The following is a 23,120-nucleotide window of genomic DNA, read 5'->3' on the forward strand; positions in this document are numbered from 1 at the left end:
CAACATCCAGATGGTGGGAAACTCTTCACGTCTGCTACAAAGAAATGGTAGTGAAGGGAAGAATCCAGTAGGAAGTTCAGAAATTTAAGAGACTGAAAAGACACATGTTATTAAAGATGCGCAAGCCTAAATAAAATATACGAGGCACACCTGGGTAAGAAACTGCCAAAAGCTGAAGTCTTGATTGCTCTACAAGGCAGGAGGAGAGCTCCCGTTGGGGGAGGGGTGTGGTTGGCGCGGTGGGGGGGGCCCTCAGAAGGGACCCGGGGAGTGGCTGGGAAATCTCTCTTGACCTGGGTAGCAGCTACCGTCCCATGTTCACCTTCCACTGATCTGTTAACCCGTATGTTTGCTTTGTGTGGTTTGTTTTATTTTAAAATTCATTTTATTGTTGTGTGTACTTGGGTTTTATTTGACAGCAAAATGAGTTTAAAAATTTTCCCCAGGGCTAGTCCCAGGGCTGCCCCACGAAGGCCCCTCCTTCTGGTGTCTGTCCTTCCATCCTGCCTCGGCCATAATCTTGATCCATTCAGAACTTTTCTAGGGCAGGCAAGGTCCAGACAGGCTTATTGCAAGCCCATCTGTGTGTGCGTGTGTGTGTGTGTGTGTGTGTGCGTGCGCGCATGTGCGTGTCCCCCTCCTCCATCGCAGATGTCCCCGCCTCACTTCTCAGATACACTTTTCTGGGTAGAAGCCTCTCTGTTCACAAGTCCATTTGCCTCTGTGGCCACTTTCAATCTTCACAACTCAGGCGTGAGAAGATCCCCCGGGGGGAGGAGTCTGACCAGAGTCTCTGCTCTCTGGGAGGTCCTTAGTGCTCCCAAATTGCTTCCTGAATGGAACTTCCCGACGTGGCTTGCAGAGACCTTCTCTCTCAGTTGCTCATATTGGTTTCGCTGCCTACCTGGTTGTCAGGAAGGCTTCCTGTTTTTTGGGGGGTGTTTTATTTTATTTTTTTAGATTTGTTTATGAGAGAGAGAGTGCACCTGTAGGCACACACACAAGCAGGGGGAGGGGCAGAGGGAGAGGGAGACGCAAACTCCCTGCTGAGCAGGAGCCCCGAGTTGGGGCTCAGTTCCAGGACCCCGGGATCCTGACCTGGGTGTAAGGCAGATGCTTAACCGACTGAGCCACTCAGGTGCCCCAGACCTCCTGTTTTTCCCACAGAAAGATCACCTGCCCATCTGCATCTGCTCGTTTCCTCTCTTTCTCTTCGCTCTGGTTTCACACTAATTTTTGCTTTTTTTTTCTGCTTTTGGGGAAAAAAATGAAAGGAAAAAAAAGGAGCAAGAGAAATAGAAAATAGACAGACCTCCACTGGCTCTGTCCCGGATGCTGTCCGCTTGGCCACCCGTGCCTTCCACTGCCCCAGGGTAAGGAAGTCACCGCTCCCTGCCCCCATCCCTTACACAGGCCCTGGTGGGAGCGGGCGCTGGTGTCCTGCTGCCGTCTGTGGGGAGGGGGTCCTGTGAACCTCATGGGGCATTTGTACTGTCTCTTCTCTCCAACAAGGCGAGAAGAACCTCCCTGCAGAGGAGCTCAAGGGTCCCCAGAGAGGCCTGGGCAGAAAAGATAAAGTGGAAAAACCCACAGTCAAAAAGGAAAGAAAAACAGAGGTGTGGCCTTAGAAAAGGACAAATGTCTGTGTTTCCCAAACATGGCTGCCAGACGCTAATGACACACACAGGAATTCTGTCTGCCTTTGGTGTCCAGGGGGCCATCATCTTTTCTTTTTTTGGTCCAGAACCAGTTTTTACTGGCTAACCACCTCTGAGGTCCTTGCGTTTTCCTTGGGTCTGTTGCCTTATGGGCTATTTTGTCCTCTCTGTTTTCTCTCCTGCTGCCCCGTCCTCCTTGGCCTGGAAAGATCCCAGTGAACGCCATCGGACTGGGTGTGCGCCAAGAGATGGAGCAAATGAGGGACTGGGAACAGAGTCCCTTCACTTTCCGCCATCTTAGCGGTTCCCCTTCCTGCATTCCGTCATTTTGACAATCCTAGAAGTACCAGTCGGAGAACAAGCCTTAATAATAAGTCTTTGCACTGTAGTGAGGCTCAGGGGGACCAAAGTAGCAGGAGCTAAAGGTGGAGTTTGAGGGATTGCAGATGAGGTATGGACAAGGTCCAAATGATACCCAGACCTGTATGAACTCAGAGTTTCCGCACGCAGCAAAGCTTCCTGGATCCACCATGACACCTGAGCCGTGGCTTTGTAACCCCTCCCTGTGCAGCGGACGTGCAGATACTCCCCACTGGGGATCAGTACCCCCTGCTGGTGCCTGCTCCGACCCCAGCCCCCTGTGTGGGTGGCGCTGAGAACTGGGACAAGAACTGCCTTCCTTCAGCTCTTTGCTGGTGGAATCTGACAGGTTTGCGGATGGAAATCACGTCCTGGCTCATACGGGTAATTCAGCCCCAACGTGAACACACGGCATGCCAGAAAAATCCAAAAGAAAGTAAATTTGGGGAGTGCATTCGTGTCGTAAGGCAGCCGTAACAAATTACCGCAAACTGGGTGATTCTGAACGACAGAAATGCACCGTGTCCCAATCCTGGAGGCTAGGAGTCTGGAATCAAGGTGTTGGCGAGGCCGTCCTCCCTCCTAAGGCTCTAACGGGGGAGGATCTTTGTTTCTTCCAGATCCTGGGGTCTTCAGATGTTCTTTGGATTGTGGCAACATCATTCTGCCTCCGCGCCTGTCTTCACATGGCTATCTCCTCTGTGTCTGTGTCTTCTAGGGACATTCGTCATTGGCTATCGGGCCCACCTGGGTAATCCTGGCTGATCTTACCATGAGACCTTTAACTTAATTATATCTGCAAAGATCATGTTTCCAAGGGCATGGACATATCTCTTTGGGTTCCACCACTCAAGCCTCTGTCGGTGATATTCCCAGGGTTTGGGAAATGCCCTCGACTCCTTCACGTTGTCATGCCTTCCCGTGTACCTACTATGTGCCCGGCACTGTTCTGGATGCTGGGGACACAGGAGAGCAGGTTTCTGCTCTTCATGGAGCTTCCATCCTAGGGGGAAGCGACAGGCCATATCTCATTAGATAAATAAACAAAAAATATTAGGGAATGGCGAGGGCCCTATGGGAAATGCAACGAGGCCCCATAATGGAGCAGCAGGGTGGCCTGCTCCAGACTCAAAGGAGGGGTTTTTGCTGCAGAGGTGATGTGAAGCTGGTGTCCAAGTGCCAAAAGGCGCCACCGTGCGAAGGCGTGGCAGAGAAGCCGCACAAGCAGGGGCCCTGAGGTGGGAGTGAGCTGAGTACTTTCGAGAAGCAGAAAGACAGCCAGTGAGGCTGGAGCTTGGTGATCAGGAAAGCAAGTGACACACGATGGGGCTGGAGAAGCAGACGGAGTCAGATCACAGGGGCCAGGAGGCCAGGTTGGAAGCTTGGCTTTTATTCCCAGAGCCAGGGGAATCCGTTAGGTTTCAAATAGGGGGACACTGTGAGCTAACCTAGGATCTGGCTGTTCAGTAGGGAATGAACCAAGGAAGGGGCAGGTCTACAGAAGAGGCGAGTTACAAGTTAGGAGGTTCCTTCTGTGACAGCCAGAGCAGGGGGACAGGAGTTTGGACCAGGGTCTGGTTATAGGGGTGGAGGGGAAGATTCCAGAAGCCTCCTGGAGGTACAGGTGAGCAGACTTCCCACAGATTGGTCCTATGGGGTTAGAAAAAGAGATACTCAAGAATACATCTTAGGTTTTAGAAGCAAACAATTGAGTTTCCTTCCCCCCGCAAAAAAACTATAGTGAAATATGTATAACATAAATGTTACCACTTAATCCATTTATAAGTGTACAGTCAGTGGTATTAAGTACTACCATGATGTTTGGCAAACCATTGCCACTACCCACTTCCAGAACTTTCCTGAGTTTATTTTTGTGGACCGAATGATCTGGTACTCACTGGATTCCATGGAAAGCGGAGACCTGGGATTTTCTTGGCAGTTGCTGCTACTACATGCAAGGACCTGTCTCTGATGTTTCCTCCAATTGTTTCCAGTGGGCTCCTGGGCACTGGGAACATGATGTCATCTTCTATTTTTCTCTTGATTTTGCCTCAGCAAATCCTAGGAACAACCCTGGGCATGGTGCTGAACAGTGAGTTCCTCTTCACCTTGCTGAAGACCAAGCCCTGGGGCTCCATCCTCCCTGCCTCCCTCCCACGATGTGCGCATGGGAGTGTTCTGAGCAGAGCCGGGGTTAAAATCCTTTTGACATTAACCTGAAGTCTTGCTCTTTCTTGCCCACAGCAGGCAATTGGTTACAGAAAGGTAGGCCGAAGGACAAAGAGGGCAGATGTCTCCAACTGAAACCCTAGAGGAGGGAAAACAGGGCTGCAGAGCCCTGCAGAGAGGGTGGGGAGAGTGGGGAGCCGGAGGGCCTGGTTTGCAAAGACACCTTGGCCTCTAAGAGCTGGCTCTAGAGAAGTCTCTAACTATTAAAAAAAGCAAAGGCCGCCTGTGGAGAACTCTCACTTGGGAATGCTGACTAAGGTTGTATGCGCCCTTCCTTCCCACTCCCATCTTTGGGACAGAGCTCCATGGAGTTATGTGTGTGAAGCAGTAACATTTTCTTCTAGGGTTTAACTCAGGATTAAGACAGTGCAGATCTCTTATTTTTGAAATGGTTGCATTTTGATAGCCATCTGGAAAGATGCTTAGTGGAGTATCCTGTAGATACTCCCGGAGAAGAACTGTCATAGGGTACGTTGGCAAACTAGTTCAGAGACTGGCACAGGGGAAAACCAACTCATCTTACCATCCTCCTGCTCTGAGGAACTTACATAATTTAATCTCCGGATCAGGTTTCACCCAGCCTTTCAAGTAGAAGCAGAATTTATACTGTGTTCACAATGGTCACCAGTTACAGAAATTCAGGTTTGGTCTGTGTTTCAGATCAATTATAAGAGCAAGTGAGGCCAGGCCAGGGTCTTACAACTCCTGCTCCCATCACCGCATGTGAGCTTGGTGAGGGTACGTCTGTCCTGAGCACTCTCTATGTGCATACTCCTGGTAAAGACTTATGCAAAAAAGAAGATAGCTTCTGCTTTGAAAGGTGGACAAAGACGCAGACATCATGTTCAGCGCAGGATCTCATCTCCCACAATAATTAGAAAGATAAACCCCCAGAGACAAATGCAGGGAGAGGGGAGGACCTCAGAGCCAGGTGCGCCCAGAGAGGCTTTTCACAAGCCCTCTCAGAAGACCCTCCTCTTAGAGAAGTCTTTCCTACCTCTGCAAACCACTGACTCCCATCTTCATCCGGCATCAAACCATCTACCTCTAATTCACTTTATAATATTTGGGCAACAACTTCGATCGTCCTTTTTTTTCTTTCAAATTATTTTTGGACACATGACGGATGAAAACAAGCATGTTCCTCAACAGCCTTATTTCGTGCTAATGAGGATCCCTGGGTGTCAGAAAGAGCAACAGCTCGGCGAGAGTAGGTTTCCATCATCCCAGCTATGGGGAGAACCACTACACCCCAGACTCAGTTCTCAAAGCTCTAAGCATTCAGATGGAAAACAGGCTGCATTTCAGGGGCTCCGCAAACCATTACTATATCAAGCCAAGGGCAGTAAAGACACCATGTGCTATTCCTCCCAAGTCACCCCAGGGGCAAGAACCCACTACTGGTTTACTTGTTAACCAGTGTGGAGCAGGTAAACCTAGCCCAGCCTGTTCCCCTGGGAGAACCGGGGCTCGGTGGCCTGTCCTGTCCTCTGGCATCACCAGATGGGTATTTAGGGTTAATCGCATATAGGAAGTTAAAACCACGCTTAACACTTCGGATGAACTAAAGACTCTCTGCCTCAGTTTCTTTACTGTTTCATTTGCCTTCTCTTTATTTTTTTTTTTAAGATTTTATTTATTTGACAGAAAGACACAGCAAGAGAGGGAACACAAGCAGGGGGAGTGGGAGAGGGAGAAGCAGGCTTCCCGCAGAGCAAGGAGCCTGGTAGGGTCTTGATCCCAGGACTCTGGATCATGACCTGAGCTGAAGGCAGACACCTAATGACTGAGCCACCCAGGTACTACATTCACTAGCATCACTGGACTGGGCCCCCGGTGATATTTTTGGTTCCATGTACCCCCAACTGGTCAGACTCTAAATTCAGCCTCAGCTGGAAGAGAGTCACCAGACAACTGAGCTCTCCCTAAATTCTGGGGTCAGCCACTCCCCAAAGCCCAGGCTTTCAACACACATGGAAACAACAAATGAGGGGAAGCTGGTTATTGACCAATGAGTTAATCTTCAAATGGCCGTCAACAGCTAGGTATTTGTCATGTCTACAAAAATGTATGCATTGCTAACTATGGGTCAAGGAGCAGGCAACATGTGCTGAGGGTTTCAGAAGTAGGAGGCACGTTCTGCTCTTTGGAGATACTGAGACTCTAATGTAAATGAGGCAAGGTTTACAGAACTCTGTTCTAAATTATCAGTAGAGGGGTGCCTGGCTGGCTCAGTTGGTTAAGCGTCTGACTCTTGATCACAGTTCAGGGCTTGACCACAAGGTTGTGATGAGGTCAAGCCCAGAGTTGGACTCTTCACTGGGCATGGAGCCTACTTAATTTTTAGAAAGTGATTCACATGAACTAGATGCTTGGACTAATTGATCTTGGATTTTGCTTCCCACTCTGCATCTTTAGGGATTTATGAGATAAGGAAGGCTTTGTGGCTGAAGACAAAACACAACCTTCTCTCTGGTGGCGGTAGCCAGTCTCCAAAATAGTCCCCAGTGACCCTTGTCCTCTGGTATTCATGCCCACGTGTAGTCTGCTCCACACCGAATAGGGCTGACCTGTGTATCCAGTTGGATGTTGTGGACAAGATGGGATGTGACTTCTGAATTTAGGTCATAAAGGACCTCAAGGCTTCTGCCTGCTCTCTCGTGAGCTGCTTGCTCTGTGGGAAGCCAGCTGCCATGCTGTAGGGACACTCAAGCAGCCCTATGGGGAGGGCCCTATGAGAAGCAGTGAGACTTCCTGCCAACTATCAGCGCTAACTTGCCAACCTTGTGCACAAACCACCTGGGGAGCAGATCCCCAGTCCTATCCGGACTTCAGATGGACCCTACCCATGGTTGACATCTGACCACAGCCCCATGAGAGACTTGGGGACAGATCTACCCAGCTAACCAGCTCGCCAATTCCTGACCTACAGAAATTACATAAGATAATAAAAATTTTTAAAAGATTTTATTTGTTTATTTGAGAGAGAAGGAGAGAGTGAGAGAGCAGGGGGAGGAGCAGAGAGCGAGGGATAAGCAGACTCTGCACTGAGCGTGGAGCCCAATGTGGGGCTCGATCCCACCACCCATGAGATCATGACCTGAGCTGAAATCATGAGTCAGGCGCTTAGCTGACTGAGTCACCCAGGCGTCCTAAGTTTTTGTTTGTTTGTTTGTTTGCTTTGTTTTGTTGTTGTTTTTTTTTAAGTCACTAAGCTCTGGTGTAATCTGTTGTGTGACAAAAGACAACGAATACAATGGCTTTCATATAGATGCCTCAAAAACTTAAAAACGAGAGAGCAATTCTAATTACTTGAAAAGCATTTAAATGTTTTTATTATTCCTACAAACAGTGAAAGAGACAGAGGGTGAAATGAAAGTCTTAGAGAAAATGAATTATTTCTTTAAGTATTATGGGGATTAGGTCACAGAGATAAAAAGATGACCCAGATTTCAATGCATTGTGTCCTGTGCTTGTGCTATCGGGGAGATTATAACTATTTCAAAAACAGTCTGGCATGTCATATGTGGCTTCATAGTGTTAGGATGGAGGAGCAAACAGAGCATATGTGTGAGTTAGAAAGAAGCCTTGCACCATTTTAAAGGACTGGAAGTACACTCACTAGCATGTTCTATGCATTCCCATCATTGCCAGTCTGTTTCCAGCTTTATTTATTTTTTTTTTTAAAGATTTTATTTATTTGATAGAGAAAGGAGAGAGAGAGAGAGCACAAGCAGGGGAAGAAACAAAGGGAGAGGGAGAAGCAGGCTCCCCACTGAGCAGGGAGCCCAATGTGAGGCTCGATCCCAGTATCTGGGGTCATGACCTGAGCTAAAGGCAGACGCTTAACGACTGAGCCACTCAGGCGCCCCTGTTTCCCATTTAATAAACTGTCAAGATTGATTCCTAGAGAAAGGGTCAATACGTGGGCAAATTCCTGTTTGATAGGCCTCCTCAGCTCCAAATACAGAAAAGGAGGAGTGGGTTTAAAATAATAGAAGAGAAAATAAAATGACAACAAAAAACCCTCCAAAGATGGTTTCCTATGACTGCTTTAACAAATTACTGAAAACCTTGTGGCTTAGAGTGACACGAATTTATGGTCTTGTAGTTCTGGAGGTCAGAAGTCCAAAATCAGTGTTACTGAGCTAAAAATCAAGGTGCCATCTGGCCCGTAACCATTCTGAAGACTCGAGGGGAGACTGCTTCCTTAGAACTTCTAGACGCTGCCTGGCTTGACTTACAGCCCCTTTGTTCTCCAAGCCAGATTTCTGTCTCTGCTGTTTCCAAGGTCACATCTCCTTCTCCGACTCTCTTGTCTCTCTCTCCTCCCTCTCCCTCTGCCACCACATGATCACATCAGCCCACCCAGAGAATCCAAGAAAATCTCCCCATCTCAAAATCCTGAACCCATCCCATCAGCAAACTCCCTTTTGCTGAGTCAGGTAACTAGAATATGGACATCCATCTCTAGGGGCCCATATTATGCTGACCCCAGGTGGCCTCAGAACCACAATGAAAAACGGAATGGAAATGCACTGTGGTTAAGTGGGATCCCAGAGCTCCAGGCCCAGAGGGTCCATAGAAGCCCACATTTTCATTCCTGGGTGGTCACAGGGACTGAACTTCTCAAATTAAACAGAGCCAGACCTCTGCACGAGGTTGTGGGCTGGGCCAGGCCAGACCAGGCCAGGAGCAAAACTTCATTGCTGCCAAACACTATCTAGGCTAAGATGTATAACAAGCTCCAAGTCCAGAGAAGTGGGAGGACCACTGGCTCAGTGCTTGGATTTGCTTCATCCTTAGTCTTGGGTGGGGGGGAGAGGTGGGGGGGGGCAGAATTTCCCAACTGTCATAATGGCAGCCTGTTCTGGCCTGGAGCCATTGAGGTTGGGAGCGAGGCAAGTGCAAAACCGTAAGACTGAGAGAGGTGAGCACTGAGCGAGAGAGAGATGAGAAGAAACAAACATACAATAAACTCTGAACCTAGTCCCTAAACATAAACATAATAAAACCCTGACAGAATGCAATAGTAAGTCCATCAACAGAATCAGTCACTAGAATTCGAGTTTATTCTGGTGAAATGGATCTAATAAGTTAATCAGACAAAGAGTTTATGGTAAGTATATTTAATTTGTCTGAAGAGATAGACAAAGTGGTTCTGGGTGGTTCTGGGTTGTAGTGTTGCTGAGGTGTTGCCTGTGTTTGGGAGAAGACCAACACTACAATTTGTACTTTGTGAAAGGAGTGTGTCCCTACTGTGGAGGCCTTTTGTGAGGATCTCGCAAATGGGATATTAAGGCCCATGCTTGAGAAGATGGTTCCTTTGTCAAGTGTATTGAAACATCGTGGGAGGCCATGAAGACCCAGAGGTGTCAAGTTCAGATGGGGAAACAGTTCTGAGACCACAAGACTGACATTTCCCACTACATATTTTATCCACAGCTTATTGGCTTTTTTGTAATAAAAGAGTCTTTCAGAGCAGCAATTCTAATGTCATTCAGGTCATTCCAAAGATTTTTAAAGTGCTCTAATCCACTATACCCGCAATGTTCAGCTAAGCGAGCTTATAGTTTGTAGGCAGGCAGAGAAATGGCCTCATTTGGAGACATAAAATCTTTTGCATGAGTAACCCCCTTTTTGGTCAGTGGGTTTCTAATAAGCAACTACTGTATACAAATGTTAGGCCATCTTGCCTGACATTTAGGAATAGAGTGCTTTTATTCATAGCCTCTAGGGTTAAACTGCAGGTTGGTAGAGACATACTGTGGTTGCTCTGGAATCAGAAGGATGAGAGTTCACGTCCATGTTGCTCCCTGGGGGCCTCTTCTGGATCCAGAGCAAGCTGGCTTTTGTCTTCGGGACTCAATATCCACATTTGTAAAATGGGGAGTACAGTAACTTCCAGATAGAGTGCTTATAACACTGTATCACAGCACCAACCTTCACTGAGTAATGCCCATAACATATCCAACAGGTGTTAGTGACATAAAACAAACATAACTGATCTGCAAAAGAATTTACAGTGCCAATAACTGAAAAGATGCAAAGAAAAGGGACAATGTGGCAAAACAGTAAAACCAGTCAGACGCCTTCCAGTTGGAGGTGGGACATTTCAACAGTGGTAGGAAAGGACCTAAGCTTACACATTTGGAGTCTCTGGATATGTGAATCCTTTATTCTAAGGGACCCTTGATTAATCACGTTGTATGCAGCCGCTTTCTGATTTTCACTTACTAGAGGAGGAGTTAAACAAGGAGATATACCGAATGTCAAATACATACGCTGAACCAAATTACAACTATCCGCAGAACGAAGAAGGAGAAGTTCTAGTCTTCTGTTTTTAGATGACATTTCATTTACTTATAATTATATTTTTGTAGAGTATTTGATCATCACAATGGAGTGTTTTGCCCCTCTCACAACTCTCTGCAGAATGCTCCCCCTTTGAATAGTTCCTGCTCATCTCTGAATAGTCATGGATGGGAAACATCATTCTAACTGGTTCGGCCCGAAGGACTTAACCAGGATGTCACCAAAACAGAAGGTAGAATGAAAGGTTGGGGAGAAGTGTTTAATTTCACTGTAGACAAAAGAAATAGATCTAAAGATGAGCTGCTGTTTGTATCTGTTCAATTAATAAGGATTTTGAAACAAAACGATGGCCAACATAGGCAAGGCCTTGGCAAAACGGACACATTTTGTAGATTTTTAGGCGGTAACGACAAAACAAAAACCTCATTGTCCTCAAACTCATCAAAGGGAATATTTAAGTAAAACATGTGCCCACAAGAAGGGATTCCATAGCCCATAAAAGGGAGACTTGTGAAGTGGTAGCATGATAAGACACACATGCATTAAAGTAACAAAAGAACACAAGGTTGTTGGGACACCCTGATTACGGCTGTGTTTGAAAGAAAGACACAGAGCCACAGGAAAAAAAATATAGCCACAGTGCCATCAGGTGGTGAGAGTCTGGTGATCACCATCTAGTTCTATTATTTCTCATTTCTTTAATAAGGATATATTGTTTTGACATTTTCTTTTATTTCGAAGTTTATTTATTTATTTATTTTAAGTGATCTCTACACCCGATGCATGGCTTGAACTCATGACCCCGAGATCGGCAGTTGCACACTCCTCTGACTGAGCCCAGCAGCAGCCCCTATCTTATTTTGAAAACTGGATGTTTATGATGTAAACATCCAGAAGGGATGTTTAGGGAGCTCTCACGGTGATGAAAGCCTAAACTGCAGGGACGGTGGAAGTCTCCACAGCAGTTTCCTGAAGGATTCTAGAACATCCCTAAGAGCCTCAGAGCATAAACCCTAGTGAAAAAGCCTTTGCCAGTGATCTACACTGAAATAACCAGGGCTTTATTTTCTATAAGATACCAAATAATCACTTTGATGGGATTCTTTTCAGCCACTTGTTCTGGTGCCACTTGAACCCAGCATTTTCTGTTCTGTTGCCCCACTTGTGTGAAGCCACAGAGCCTAGACTCCCAAGCTCCTGCCTCTTGAGGACAAAGAATAACCACTGGTGGACAGTTTTGGAGAAAACTGTGTGAACCCACAGTTTAATAGCACATAAAGTCCTTAAACCTTTCTTTGTATTTTACCTTCTTCCCCTCATTCAGCCCATCTCCAGCCAAACCCAAGTTCGTCCACCTGATGCACCGCAAGCAAACAAAAACCGACACCAAGCTTTTGCAGTGAGGAAGGTAGGCTGTTTTGTTGCTGTTGTTGTTGTTGTTTTAAAGATTTATTTATTTATTTGAGAAAGAGAGAGAGAGAGAGATTGAGAGCACAGAAGGAGAAGCAGACTTCACTAGTGCAGAGAGCCCGAGACGGGACTCGATCCCAGGACCCCAGGATCATGAGCTGAGGCAAAGGTAGACGTTCAACCGACTGAGCCACCCAGGTGCTGTGAAATAGGCTATTTACTGGTATGGTACCACCCAGGAGAATGGGGAGCTCATACTCAAAAGTCCCAAAGGCCCCGATGGCTTACAAGCAGGGGTGCAAATTCATGGTGAGGGTCTTGGATCATGCTGATGGGTTAGGGACTGAGTCAGCGGTAGTATTTCCTTTCTCGAGGCCCTGGTGCCTGGCAACTTCTTGCTGGTTTCAGTGTGATTGCAGTGAGGAGGCCTTTCAACTTAGGGACCTGGGAACTGCTAACCCTCCTGGGCTGTTTGCATTCATGAAGTCATCTCTAAGCATACAAAGGCAGAAGTCCTATATCCTGGGACTATTGCTAAGCTACAAAGTTACTATTTTTTTTTTCTTGCAAACACTGCACATTACATTTGCTATTTCAGGCAGGACGGCATCCCACAGACCTCTGGGGAGGCAACTTTGGGTTATTTCCTGAGGCCGGTTTGCCGCTTTCTCGGACAGTGACTAGAGGCTGAGCCCTGTGTCTAAATTGTGGAGTCTGCAGGGGCGTGCACCCCCCAGTTTCACATATAATGTTTTCTTTCAGCTTTCTGAGGACAGGAGATCTTTGGGTATAACTTCAAGTCCAGGAGCGATGTCATGACAAGAACCCCTCTAGCAGTTAGGGTTCCAAAGCAGTTCCAAGCAGTTAGGGTTTCCTGTTTTCCTGCAGAAAGCCTCTAGAGTTTCTAGTTTTCTCAAGAACCCGCAGTGCCTGGGGGATGCCCTGAATGCCCCTACCATCCAGGAAGAGCTCTACATTGATTTTCTCCTCTTAGAAGAAAAGGGGCAGAGTATAGTTCAGAGATAGCAAAATGCAACATTATTGATAAAAACAGAACATGGGTACAGTCTTTTTTTTTTAAAGATATTTATTTATTTGAGAGAGCGAGAACGAGAGAGAGAGAGAGAGCAAGAGACAGAGCAGAGCATGAGAGCAAGGGGGGCGGGCTACAGAGGGAGAAGCAGACTCCCGCTGAGCAGGGAGACTGATGCGGGACTTGATCCCAAGACCATGGGATCATGACCTGAGTCGAAGGCAGATGCTTAACTGACGGAGTGACCAGGTGCCCCATGGGCACAGTCTATGACCAAAAGGGAGTTATACCCTGACTTGTATGTACCTAGTAAATCCCACAAGGGGATAAAGTTTTGTTTTTTTGAAGTATATCTTTTCTCAGATAATATAACGTAAGAGATGGAGAAAGTGGAAAAAGTGGAGAGCCCGAATTGCTGTGAGGAACACTGATTTGCAAAACTGTCACATTGTTTAAAAAGAAATTCTAGCATTATCCAAGTGGCTATTGCTGGCAACCTTATAGCATCCTTTGAAACCTTGGACTGGGATTAAACAGTCTGCCAAAAAGCCACTGAGTAAATAAAAGCAGGAATTCTGGCTTCTCAATTCATTGCTGAAGGGGAGTGTGAGCGGCCCCCAGGGCGGCAGTCCCCAGTCTAGTTCTAGGGTACGACCCCCACCTTCCTGGTCCAGAATGTTCTCATTCACAGAAGGAAATGTTCTTAGGCCTCAAGAGCGCTTTATCATATACGAATAGAATTCCCAAATCTTCTCCCAGAAAGTTCTTCTTAAATTCAGCTTGAACAGACATATTTTCCCATCCTCCTTGTTTTCTCTTACCAGTCAGGATATGTTGTCAGCTTCCCCGGCTCTTGAAAGGAGCCATTCACAGGCAGAAGGGCTCTTTGTAGAGAAACTTGTATAACGCTGGCCAATTCCTTGAAGCCGTGGTTGCCGAGGCTGATCCGTAGGCTGGCTTCAGTGGGAGACAAGGATTTTACTGACTTGGACAAAATGAGACCGGTAACAATGTCAGAGCTTTCCACAAGGGAATGTATTTATCTCAATGGGATGTATTTGGAGATCATGCACCCTCTACTTTAGGTAAAATCTCTCTTCTTTTATAATAGCAGGATCACAGTAAGAGGTGGGTTTAAAATTCAAACCTGCATATTTACTCAGTAAAATGAACCCGGTGTAGATGACCAAGCATTTTTGTTAATTTTACCGCTTTGTGACAACCCCAGGTCTGGGGAACCACTGTTGTCATGGATTTCATCAGAGCTTTAATTTGAGATAATGGATTTAATGGGATAATATAACTGAAGCCCATTCTGATGAGGAAGGTTTTGAAGAATACATCTCTGTATATTCAAAAAGTCAACCTACAAGAAGCGACTGAGATGTGCTCCAGCAGGTGAACACATGAATAGATATACCCCGACTGTGGAATGCTATTCAATGCTAAGTGAGCTAGCTATCTGGCCGCCTGGGTGACTCAGTCGGCTAAGCATCTGACTCTTGATTTCGGCTCAGGTCACGATCTCAGGGGTGTGGTAACAAGCCCCATGTTGGGCTCCACGCCATGCCAGGAGTCTGCTTCCCTCCCTCTTCATCTGCCTCCTCCCTCTGCTCACATACAAGTGCTCTTTCTTTCTCTAAAATAAAGAAAAAATTTTTTTTTTTTTTTTTTTTTTTTTTAAGAAATGAGCTATCAAGGCATAAATATTGCCAGGTGAAAGGGGCCCATCCTGAAAGGTGACATACGGTATCATTCCAACTATAGGAAAAGGCAAGAGCTTAGAGATGGTAGAAGGATCTGTGATTGGCAGGGGTGGACGCCAGGCAAAGCACAGAGCATTTGGGGGGAAGTGAAACTGCTATTCTGTGTGAGACTCTCACAGTAGATACATATTATTATAAATCTGTCTAAATCCATAGACTGTGCAACACCAAGAGCAAACCCCATAGGGTCAGCAGTTACAGCAAAAGTACCATCTAGAGGGGCATATCAACAACGGAAGGTCGCTAGGCATGCTTGGGGCCAGAGCGTATATGGGAAATCGCTGTACCTTCTACTCAATTTCACTGCGTGCCTAAAAATGCTCTAAAAGAATAAAGTCTATATTTTAAGAAAATCAACCAATCAAGCAAAATGTAATGCTTAGTTAGAACCACCAAGGTGAGCAGGGATCACTGGTCAGGTGATCCAGTCAGGCCTGAAGGAACCCGAGATTGATTCTCCTTACACAGCAGAGGAAGTTGATGTTGATGGTTTCTGGTTCTGGCCCTGCCACTCTGTGACCTTGAACTAGCCACTCACCGCTCTGGTCTGTTTCCTCAACTGCAGAGTCCTTCCTTTTCAGGACTTCTGAAATTCTTAACAAGTCTGTGATCTCCGAGTTCAACATATGAGGAGAAAGAGATGGTTTTTTATGTGTGACGGGCCAGTTCTTCTTCTTCTTCCTCTTCTTCTTTTAAAGATTTTATTTATTAGAGAGAGAGAGAGAGAGAGAGAGAGAGAGAGAGAAAGAGAGACCAAGGCAGAGGAAGGGGGAGAATCAGACTCCCTGCCAAGTAAGGAGCCCGATGTGGGGCTTGATCCCAGGACCCTGAGATCATGACCTGAGCAGAAATCAAAAGTCAGATGTTTAACCGACTCTGCCACCCGGGCACCAGGTGAGGGGGTCAGTTCTGGGGAAATTCAGTCTGATGCAGAAAGCAAGAGAACACACAGTTTTTCTTATTGCCAAGGCTGTGACTTACAAGTCGTTCTTCTAGAGTAGTTTGGTATTGAGGGGAAAACTAAAAAGAGATTCCTTATCTGACCCCTTCTTTTTTCTTTTTTCACGAAGGGACATCAAGTTAAGGTGAGGCATCTATTCAAAGAGCCCTGGATCCACACACAGACAGCTACTGCCTCCTAGTGGACACTGACACGGCATTCATGTCTAAATTCAGAGATTGTGACTCGATTCCCCAGATGCTCCAAGAATTCGCCTTATAAGCTGCAGGGACCTAAAGAAGCCACCTGTTTCACTTCCTTCACTTTGATAGAAATGTTGAGGCTTGAAGTCACTCAGCGGGGCCCAGGGTTTTTTGTCCCATTGCATCACACTCCATCTCCATTCGGCTGCCTGGGCTCCACCTCCCCCTGTAGACCTTATGCGTGGTGAGAACTGACATTACCAGTGGCCGTGAAAGAAAGATAGCAGCCCCCCATGTAGGTTTGCCTCCCCCTGAAACTTCAGTTGCTGGAGGATGTCTCAGACACTGTCATGTGACCTAAGAAAGCAAAAGCACGGGAGAATGCCATGGAACATGAAGTCAGAGATTAGGGGATCCCAAAGACCACGGGCCAACCACCAGAATCTTCAGGAGAGCATCTCGGATTCTCCTTTCAAGCCCTCTCAGGAGGGACCAGCCCTGCCAACCCCTTGATCTTGCACTCTGACCCCTAGAAAGGTGAGACAATACATTTCGGTCACAGGAGCCACTCAGTTTGTGGGACTTTGTTACTGAAGCCCCAGGAAACTCACGCAGGGTTTGCACAGCATTCCCTGCCGAGCCCTTTCCAGTCGTTCAAATACACTTTGATGCTGCAGAACTAAGTTAACTTGCCTTTTCTCCCAAGTAGCCCATGAATGGTGACATTTCAAAATGTGAACAAGACCTATGTTCTAAGCATTTCAGAACTTAGCATTTCAGAATCATTAGCTGGAAGGAATGTGGTCCAACTAGTCATTGTGAGTAGGAACACCTTATACACTATCTCCTTCGGCCAACACCAGAAAGGAGGTAGGGCAGCCCAGAGCCACACAAGAGAGTCTGTAAAAGAGATGAAGACTTGGAATGAAGCAAAGAATTAATGCACACGAGACCTTCAATCATTGGAGTTACGGTGAGGTGCTCCTTATGGATCTTGAAACGAAGGAAACAGGATTGTGAGGTCAACTTGAAGATACTTGTTGGAGCAGGGAAATTCAAAGTCACCCAAACAACGCAGAAAGAAGGTCTGAGCAGCAAATGCTAGCATTTCCTTTCCCAGGGCTCTCCCAGGAGATACTGAGTGATAGTCACCAAATTTTGAGTATTTCCAGTTCCAGAGGAAAGGATTTCTCTTGGGCGAAGATGGATATAAGGAGTATGGCTGACCTCGTGCATCTCCTCTTTTTTTTTTTTTTTTTTTAAGAGTTTAACTAATCTCTACACCCAAAGTGGGGCTCAAACTTACAACCCCAAGATCAAGAGTCACTTGCTACAACAACTGAGCCAGACAGGCACCCCACGACCTCATGCATTTCCAATCCCATCTGTAAGACTTTCCCCATCATGTTCTCAGGTTGATGCCATCAGGCTGTGATTCATTCATCTCCCACGCCTTCCCATGCCGATTCCAGTAGCAGGACAACTTTCAGATTACATCTGGCTTCCATTGTGCTTCAGGGAAAGAAACACGATTACATCCAGGCTCATTCTGGCTGCTCAAGACAATGGTTCCTCATTAATAAATCCTTTGCGAAAGAGTTTCCGGCTATTTCCCCTTTGTGCCTTGCTTCTCAGGAAGACTGCACAGATAATACACAAGGATTGTAGTCTGATGAGGTTTATCTTTCACTGCAAATGAATAGACAGACACTCTCTTATTAACTTTCCTTCAGCCATTATCATAAGGCGGCAACAAAAAAGAGTGTTTTTTTTGTTTTGTTTTGTTTTGTTTTACGACCTCAATACAGAGGCTCCCCAAATAAAACACACATCACAGAGGACTTCCTCTACCAGCTGTGATGAAGGAACAGGACAAATTCCTCTACCAGCCGCGATGAAGGAACAGGGCAAGGGACAAGACCTGTCTTAAACAATGGTAGAAATGGACCTCCACAAATGAGACCCTTCTTTTTACGCCTTGGACCGAAGGAAGAGCCAGAGCGTAATCACTGAGGTAAGGAAACATTTGGGATTGAGCCCCTGGACTGCTTGGTCTCTCTCTCCTGAGGTGGTGCCGTGAGCTGAAGCCCCGCGGAGTTGCAGATGCAGAGCTTTGACCCACGGGCAGCTGAGGTGGTTGGAATCTTTGGGACAGAACAGCGCTCAGCCCGGGTATACCAGTTGGATGATAAGATTGTTGGTAATTCCTGTACAATAACTTTGAAGAATCTGGTGGTGCCCTTGAGAGTGGCCTTTGTGCGTCAAAAGGTAAATCCAGAGTGACTGGATTTTGTTAAAATATTTAGTTTATTCAAGTTAGATGTTAAAATCCTGATTCGTCTTGAAGTTTTAAAGTTCATTTTACATGTATAAAGCTAGTAAATTTTAAGTATTTTAAAAATATTTTTAAAATTTATGTATTTATTATTTATTCTTAGGGTGCACCAAGGACTCCCTAACTTAGAGAAGGGGCTGGCCATGTAGCTTCCATCTTTATAATTGCGGTTGCACACATCTCAATTATTATTTCTGGTCCCAGAAGTCAGAAATCCTCTAGCCAGGCACCACAGTTAAAACCAAGCCCAGGCAGAGGTGGACATGACTCCAATGTTACCACCTTGCTTGGCCTTACATGCTAGATCAGGATACTCCTTGCCCAGCACACAGAACAAAGGTTGTTTGATTTCGGTAGTCATTCAGAGCCCACGTTGTATCTTTGACTATAGCTTCTACCCCAGAGGCTTTCAGTGTAGGGAGGAGGCTACATGCAGCCTGGCGGTCTTTGTGCATCAAATTGGGAAACTCTTCCCACAGTGACAGTAAAAAAATGAAAGAAAAGAAAACAGAAAAGAAAGAAAGAAAAAAGACTTTCTGAGAGTTTTAAGGAAGCCCATTTTATATTCTCCTAGATTTGGCCTGTATGTGCTTTTCTTAAAATATATTTTTTAAGATTTTATTTATTTGACATAGAGAGACACAGCAAGAGAGGGAACACAGCAGAGGAGTGGGAGAGGGAGAAGCAGACTTCCCACTGAGCAGAGAGCCTGATGCGGGGCTCCATCCCAGGACCCTGGGATCATGACCTGAGCTGAAAGCAGATGCTGAACGACTAAGCCACCCAGGCAACCCTCTCCAGAAAATTCTTGAGCACGAATGGTCAAGTCACACCTGACTCTTGGTTTCCTCTCCTTTTGTGATCTTACAGACCTGAGATTGAGACCTGGGTCAGGCTCAGCGTTCAGTGGGGAGTCCGCTTGGGATCCTCTCTCTCTTTACTCCTCCCCTTTCTCTTTCTCAATCTCAAATAAATAAATAAATAAATAAATAAATATTTCAAAAGAAAGAAAACAATACAATTCCCAATAGCAACAGAGAGAATTAAATGCTTAGGAGTACACTTACCAAAGAGGTAAATGACCAGTGCACTGGAAATGATTAAACTTTGACGACAGGAAATAAAGAGACGTAAAGAAATGGAAAAACATCCTGTGCCCATGGCCGGGAATACTTGGTATTGTTAAATGTCTGTTCTATCTGGGATAATCTACAGGTTCAGTGCAATTTCTACCAAGTTTCAATGGCATTCTTGATAGAAATAGGAAAAATAATCCCAAAGTTCATATGGAACCACAAAAGACCAAATTGCTCAAATCAATCTTAAGGAAAAGAAAGTAGGAGGCATCGCTTTTCCTGATTCCAAAATATATCACGGAGCCTTAGTAATAGAAAATGTGGTACTGGCACGAAAACAGACACACAGACCAATGGAACAGAATAGGGAACCCAGAAATAAGCCCACACATATATGATCTACTAATCTTTCATGAAGGCACCGGGAATGCACAGTGGGGACAAAACAGTTTCCTCAATTAAAGGTATTGGGAAAACTGGATATTCACAAGCAAAAGAATGGGCCCCTATCTTTTTTTTTCTTTAAGATTTTACTTATTTATTTGAGAGAGAGAGAGGGAGAGAGCGAGCACGTGTGAGCGCGTGAGCATGAGTCGGGGGCGGGGAGGAGCAGAGAGAGAGGGAGAAGCAGGCTCCCCCTGAGCAGGGACACCACACCCCAATCATGACCTGAGCTGAAGGCAGATGCTTAACTGATTGAGCCACCCATATGCCCTGAAACTGGGCCCCTATCTTAAAAATTAACTCATTAACTCAGAAATTAACTTAGTGCCTGGGTGGCTCAGTGGGTTAAGCATCTGACTCTTGATTTCAGCTCAAGCCATGGTCTCAGGGTCATGGGGGTCAAACCTCCGCATTGAACTTGGTGTTCAGTGTCTGCTTGTTTCTCTCCCTCTGCTCCTCCCCCCACCCCTGTGCACTCACTCTTGAGTGCACTCTCTCTCTCTGTAAAATAAATAAATAAATAAAATCTTAAAAAGATTTTAACTCCTAAATATTAACTCAAAATGGAGTAAAGACTTAAATATAAAACCTGAAATTGTAAACTCCTAGAAGAAAGCATGAGGAAAAACTCCTTGGCAGTGGCCTGGCGATGATTTCTTGAGTGTGACACTAAAAGCACAGGTAACAAGAACAAAAATAGACAAATGGGACTACCTCAAACTTTAAAATTTCTGCCCAGTGAAGCAAATAATCCATAGAATGAAAATGCAACCTACAGAATGGAAGGAAATATTTGCAAACCACATATCTGATGAGGGGTTCATATCCAAAATATATAAGAAAGTTCCTACCACTCAACAACAATGAAACAAACAGTCCAGTTTTAAAATGGGCAAAGGGGGCACCTAGGTGGCTCAGTGGGTTAAAGCCTCTGCCTTCGGCTTGGATCATGATTCCAGGGTTCTGGGATTGAGCCCCAAATCAGACTCTCTGCCCAGCAGGAAGTCTGCTTCTCCCTCTCTCTGCCTGCCTCTCTGCCTACTTGTGATCTCTATCGGACAAATAAATAAAACCTTAAAAAAAATAAAAAAATAATAAATTAAAATGGGCAAAGGAGGGTGCCTGGGTGGCTCGGTTGGTTAAACACCTACCTTCAGCTCAGGTCATGATCCCTGAGTCCCGGGATCAAGTCCCGCATCGGGCTCCCAACTCCATGGGCGTTCGCTTCTACCCCTGACCTTCTCCCCTCTCATGCCCTCTCTCACTCTCTCTCAAATAAATAAATAAAATCTTTATTTTTTTTAAATAAAAACTTTTAAAAAAAGAGTAAGTTTAACTAATTCTTCTTTCTTGGGGGGGCAGGGTAGTCTTCCTGTGATTTGAAGGCATCTAAATACATCTCTTTTCTCACATCTGCCCTAAATAATTCTTCCTAAAGAGGAGGCAAGCTCTTCCAGATACTTGAGGGTTTTTTTTTTTAAAGATTTTACTTATTTTTATTTGATAGAGACACAGTGAGAGGGGGAACACAAGCAGGGGAGTGGGAGAGGGAGAAGCAGGCTTTCTGCCAAGCAGGGAACTCAATGCAGGGCTTGATCTCAGGACCCTGGGATCATGACCTGAGCCAAAGGCAGACGCTTAATGACTGAGCCACCCAGGTGCCCTAAGACTTGAGGTTTGGTTCCAGTTCTTTAGCTACTCTATCTCCACAGGTTACTTACACTCTTTTTTCACCAGTTAAAAGGGGGATAAAACTCTACAGCCTGTTGTGAGGAGAAAATGCATGGAGGAGTGTGGGAATGAATATAGTCGCGGAGTGGGCGTTCAGGAAATGGTAGCTTGGAGGTAAGTTTCTGCTGTTATTGACCAGGTTGTTCCTCCCTGTGTTCCACAGGGCAGTGTTCCAAGGTAGACAGACACGGGCCTCTAGGGCTGGGTGGAGTAGAACAAGACTTCTCCTTACACACACTTTCCTCTCACATTCCCGCCTCTCAGTTTGCTTTAACATGATTTGGGGGTTGAAATGGGCAGTGCTGGACATCTCTAAAGGAGGCTAAGTAAGACAAACATGGGGGGCCCAAAAGGCATCCGGGGGTGAAGGCCATTGTTATTCCCCTGTGAAAGGAGGCAGTGGAACTAGACTGGGTAGGAGGTTCAGGGGCACCTGCCTTCTGCTGGGGATGTGATCCCAGAGTCCTGGAATCACAGCCCCCAGGCTGGGCTCCCTGCTCTGTGGAGAGTCTGCTTCTCCCTTTCCAACTCCCCCGCTTGTGTTCCCTGTCTTGCTATCTCTCTCTGTCAAATAAATAAATAAAATCTTAAAAAAAAAAAAAAAGCTATGCCACAGAAACATAGGAACTGGAAAGATGATCCAGCTTAACTTTTTTTTCCCCAATCTTGGTCAAAACATAAAAATTTACCATCTTAACCATTTTTACATGGACATTACAGTATATTAACTACAAGCACATTATTGTGCAGCAGATTCCTAAAACTTTCGTAATTTTCCATCTCACAAAACACAAACTATATTGAATAATTCCCCTCTCCCCTCCTCTTCCCCAGCACCTGGCAAACACACCACTCTACTTTCTGTGTCTAAGAGTTTGACTGCTTTAGATACCTCTTGTAAGCAAAATCATGAAATGTTGGTCTTTCTGTGACTGACTCATTTCACTTGGCATCGTGTCCTTAACGTTCACTGTGTCATAGCAGATGACAGCATTTTATTTTATTTTTTTCCCTGCAAGGCTGGGGAACAATAGTCTAGTGTATGCCTATGCCCCATTTTCTTTATCCAGTCACCAACTGATAAATATTTAGACTGCCTCCACCTCTTGGCTATTATTCATAATGCTGCAGCAATGAACACAGGTGATGAGTACCTCTTCCAGATTTAATTGCTTTGGCAACGCTGACTCAGAGTAAAGTGAATGACTAAAGAAATTTCTCGATGTGGTAATATTGCCATTTGGGGTTGAGAACACTGTTCCAAAGAAACACTCAAGGGCCAGTATAGGTAGGACTCAGGCTGCTGGGCTCTGGAGAAACACAAAGTCTGGCTCGCTCTATAAAGAATATCCTTTTAAATTCTCAAAAATGGCAGAGGTCAGATAGATGCCATCCAGCATGAAGAAGAGAACTAGACCAAGAAACTGCAAAGCTTAAGGTTCCCGCGATGTAAGCAGGGTTCTGAGGTCCGGCCCCACCGATGCCCCGCCCCTCCTCAACGACTTCCCCCGCCTCCCGCGGGACCTCGCAGTGCATGTTGGGGCTTGCAGTTCCGGCGTGAGGGGTCGTGCGTGCGCATCCACCGCCGGGCGCGACTTCCTCCCTCCGCCGCCTGCCGTC

The 23,120-nt window shown here is 45.9% G+C and overlaps 1 long non-coding RNA gene across 1 annotated transcript; it reads left to right on the forward strand.

Annotated features, from left to right (window-relative positions):
• Positions 1-1,278: 1,278 nt before the first annotated feature.
• Positions 1,279-16,622, forward strand: LOC309873089. The gene is made up of 3 exons (XR_014316184.1): positions 1,279-1,373; positions 11,887-11,970; positions 15,852-16,622. It is a non-coding gene; the product is annotated as an uncharacterized lncRNA (long non-coding RNA).
• Positions 16,623-23,120: the final 6,498 nt, after the last annotated feature.

Source organism: Mustela nivalis, assembly GCF_964662115.1.
Source record: "Mustela nivalis genome assembly, chromosome: 9".
Classification (NCBI taxonomy): Eukaryota; Metazoa; Chordata; class Mammalia; order Carnivora; family Mustelidae; genus Mustela; species Mustela nivalis.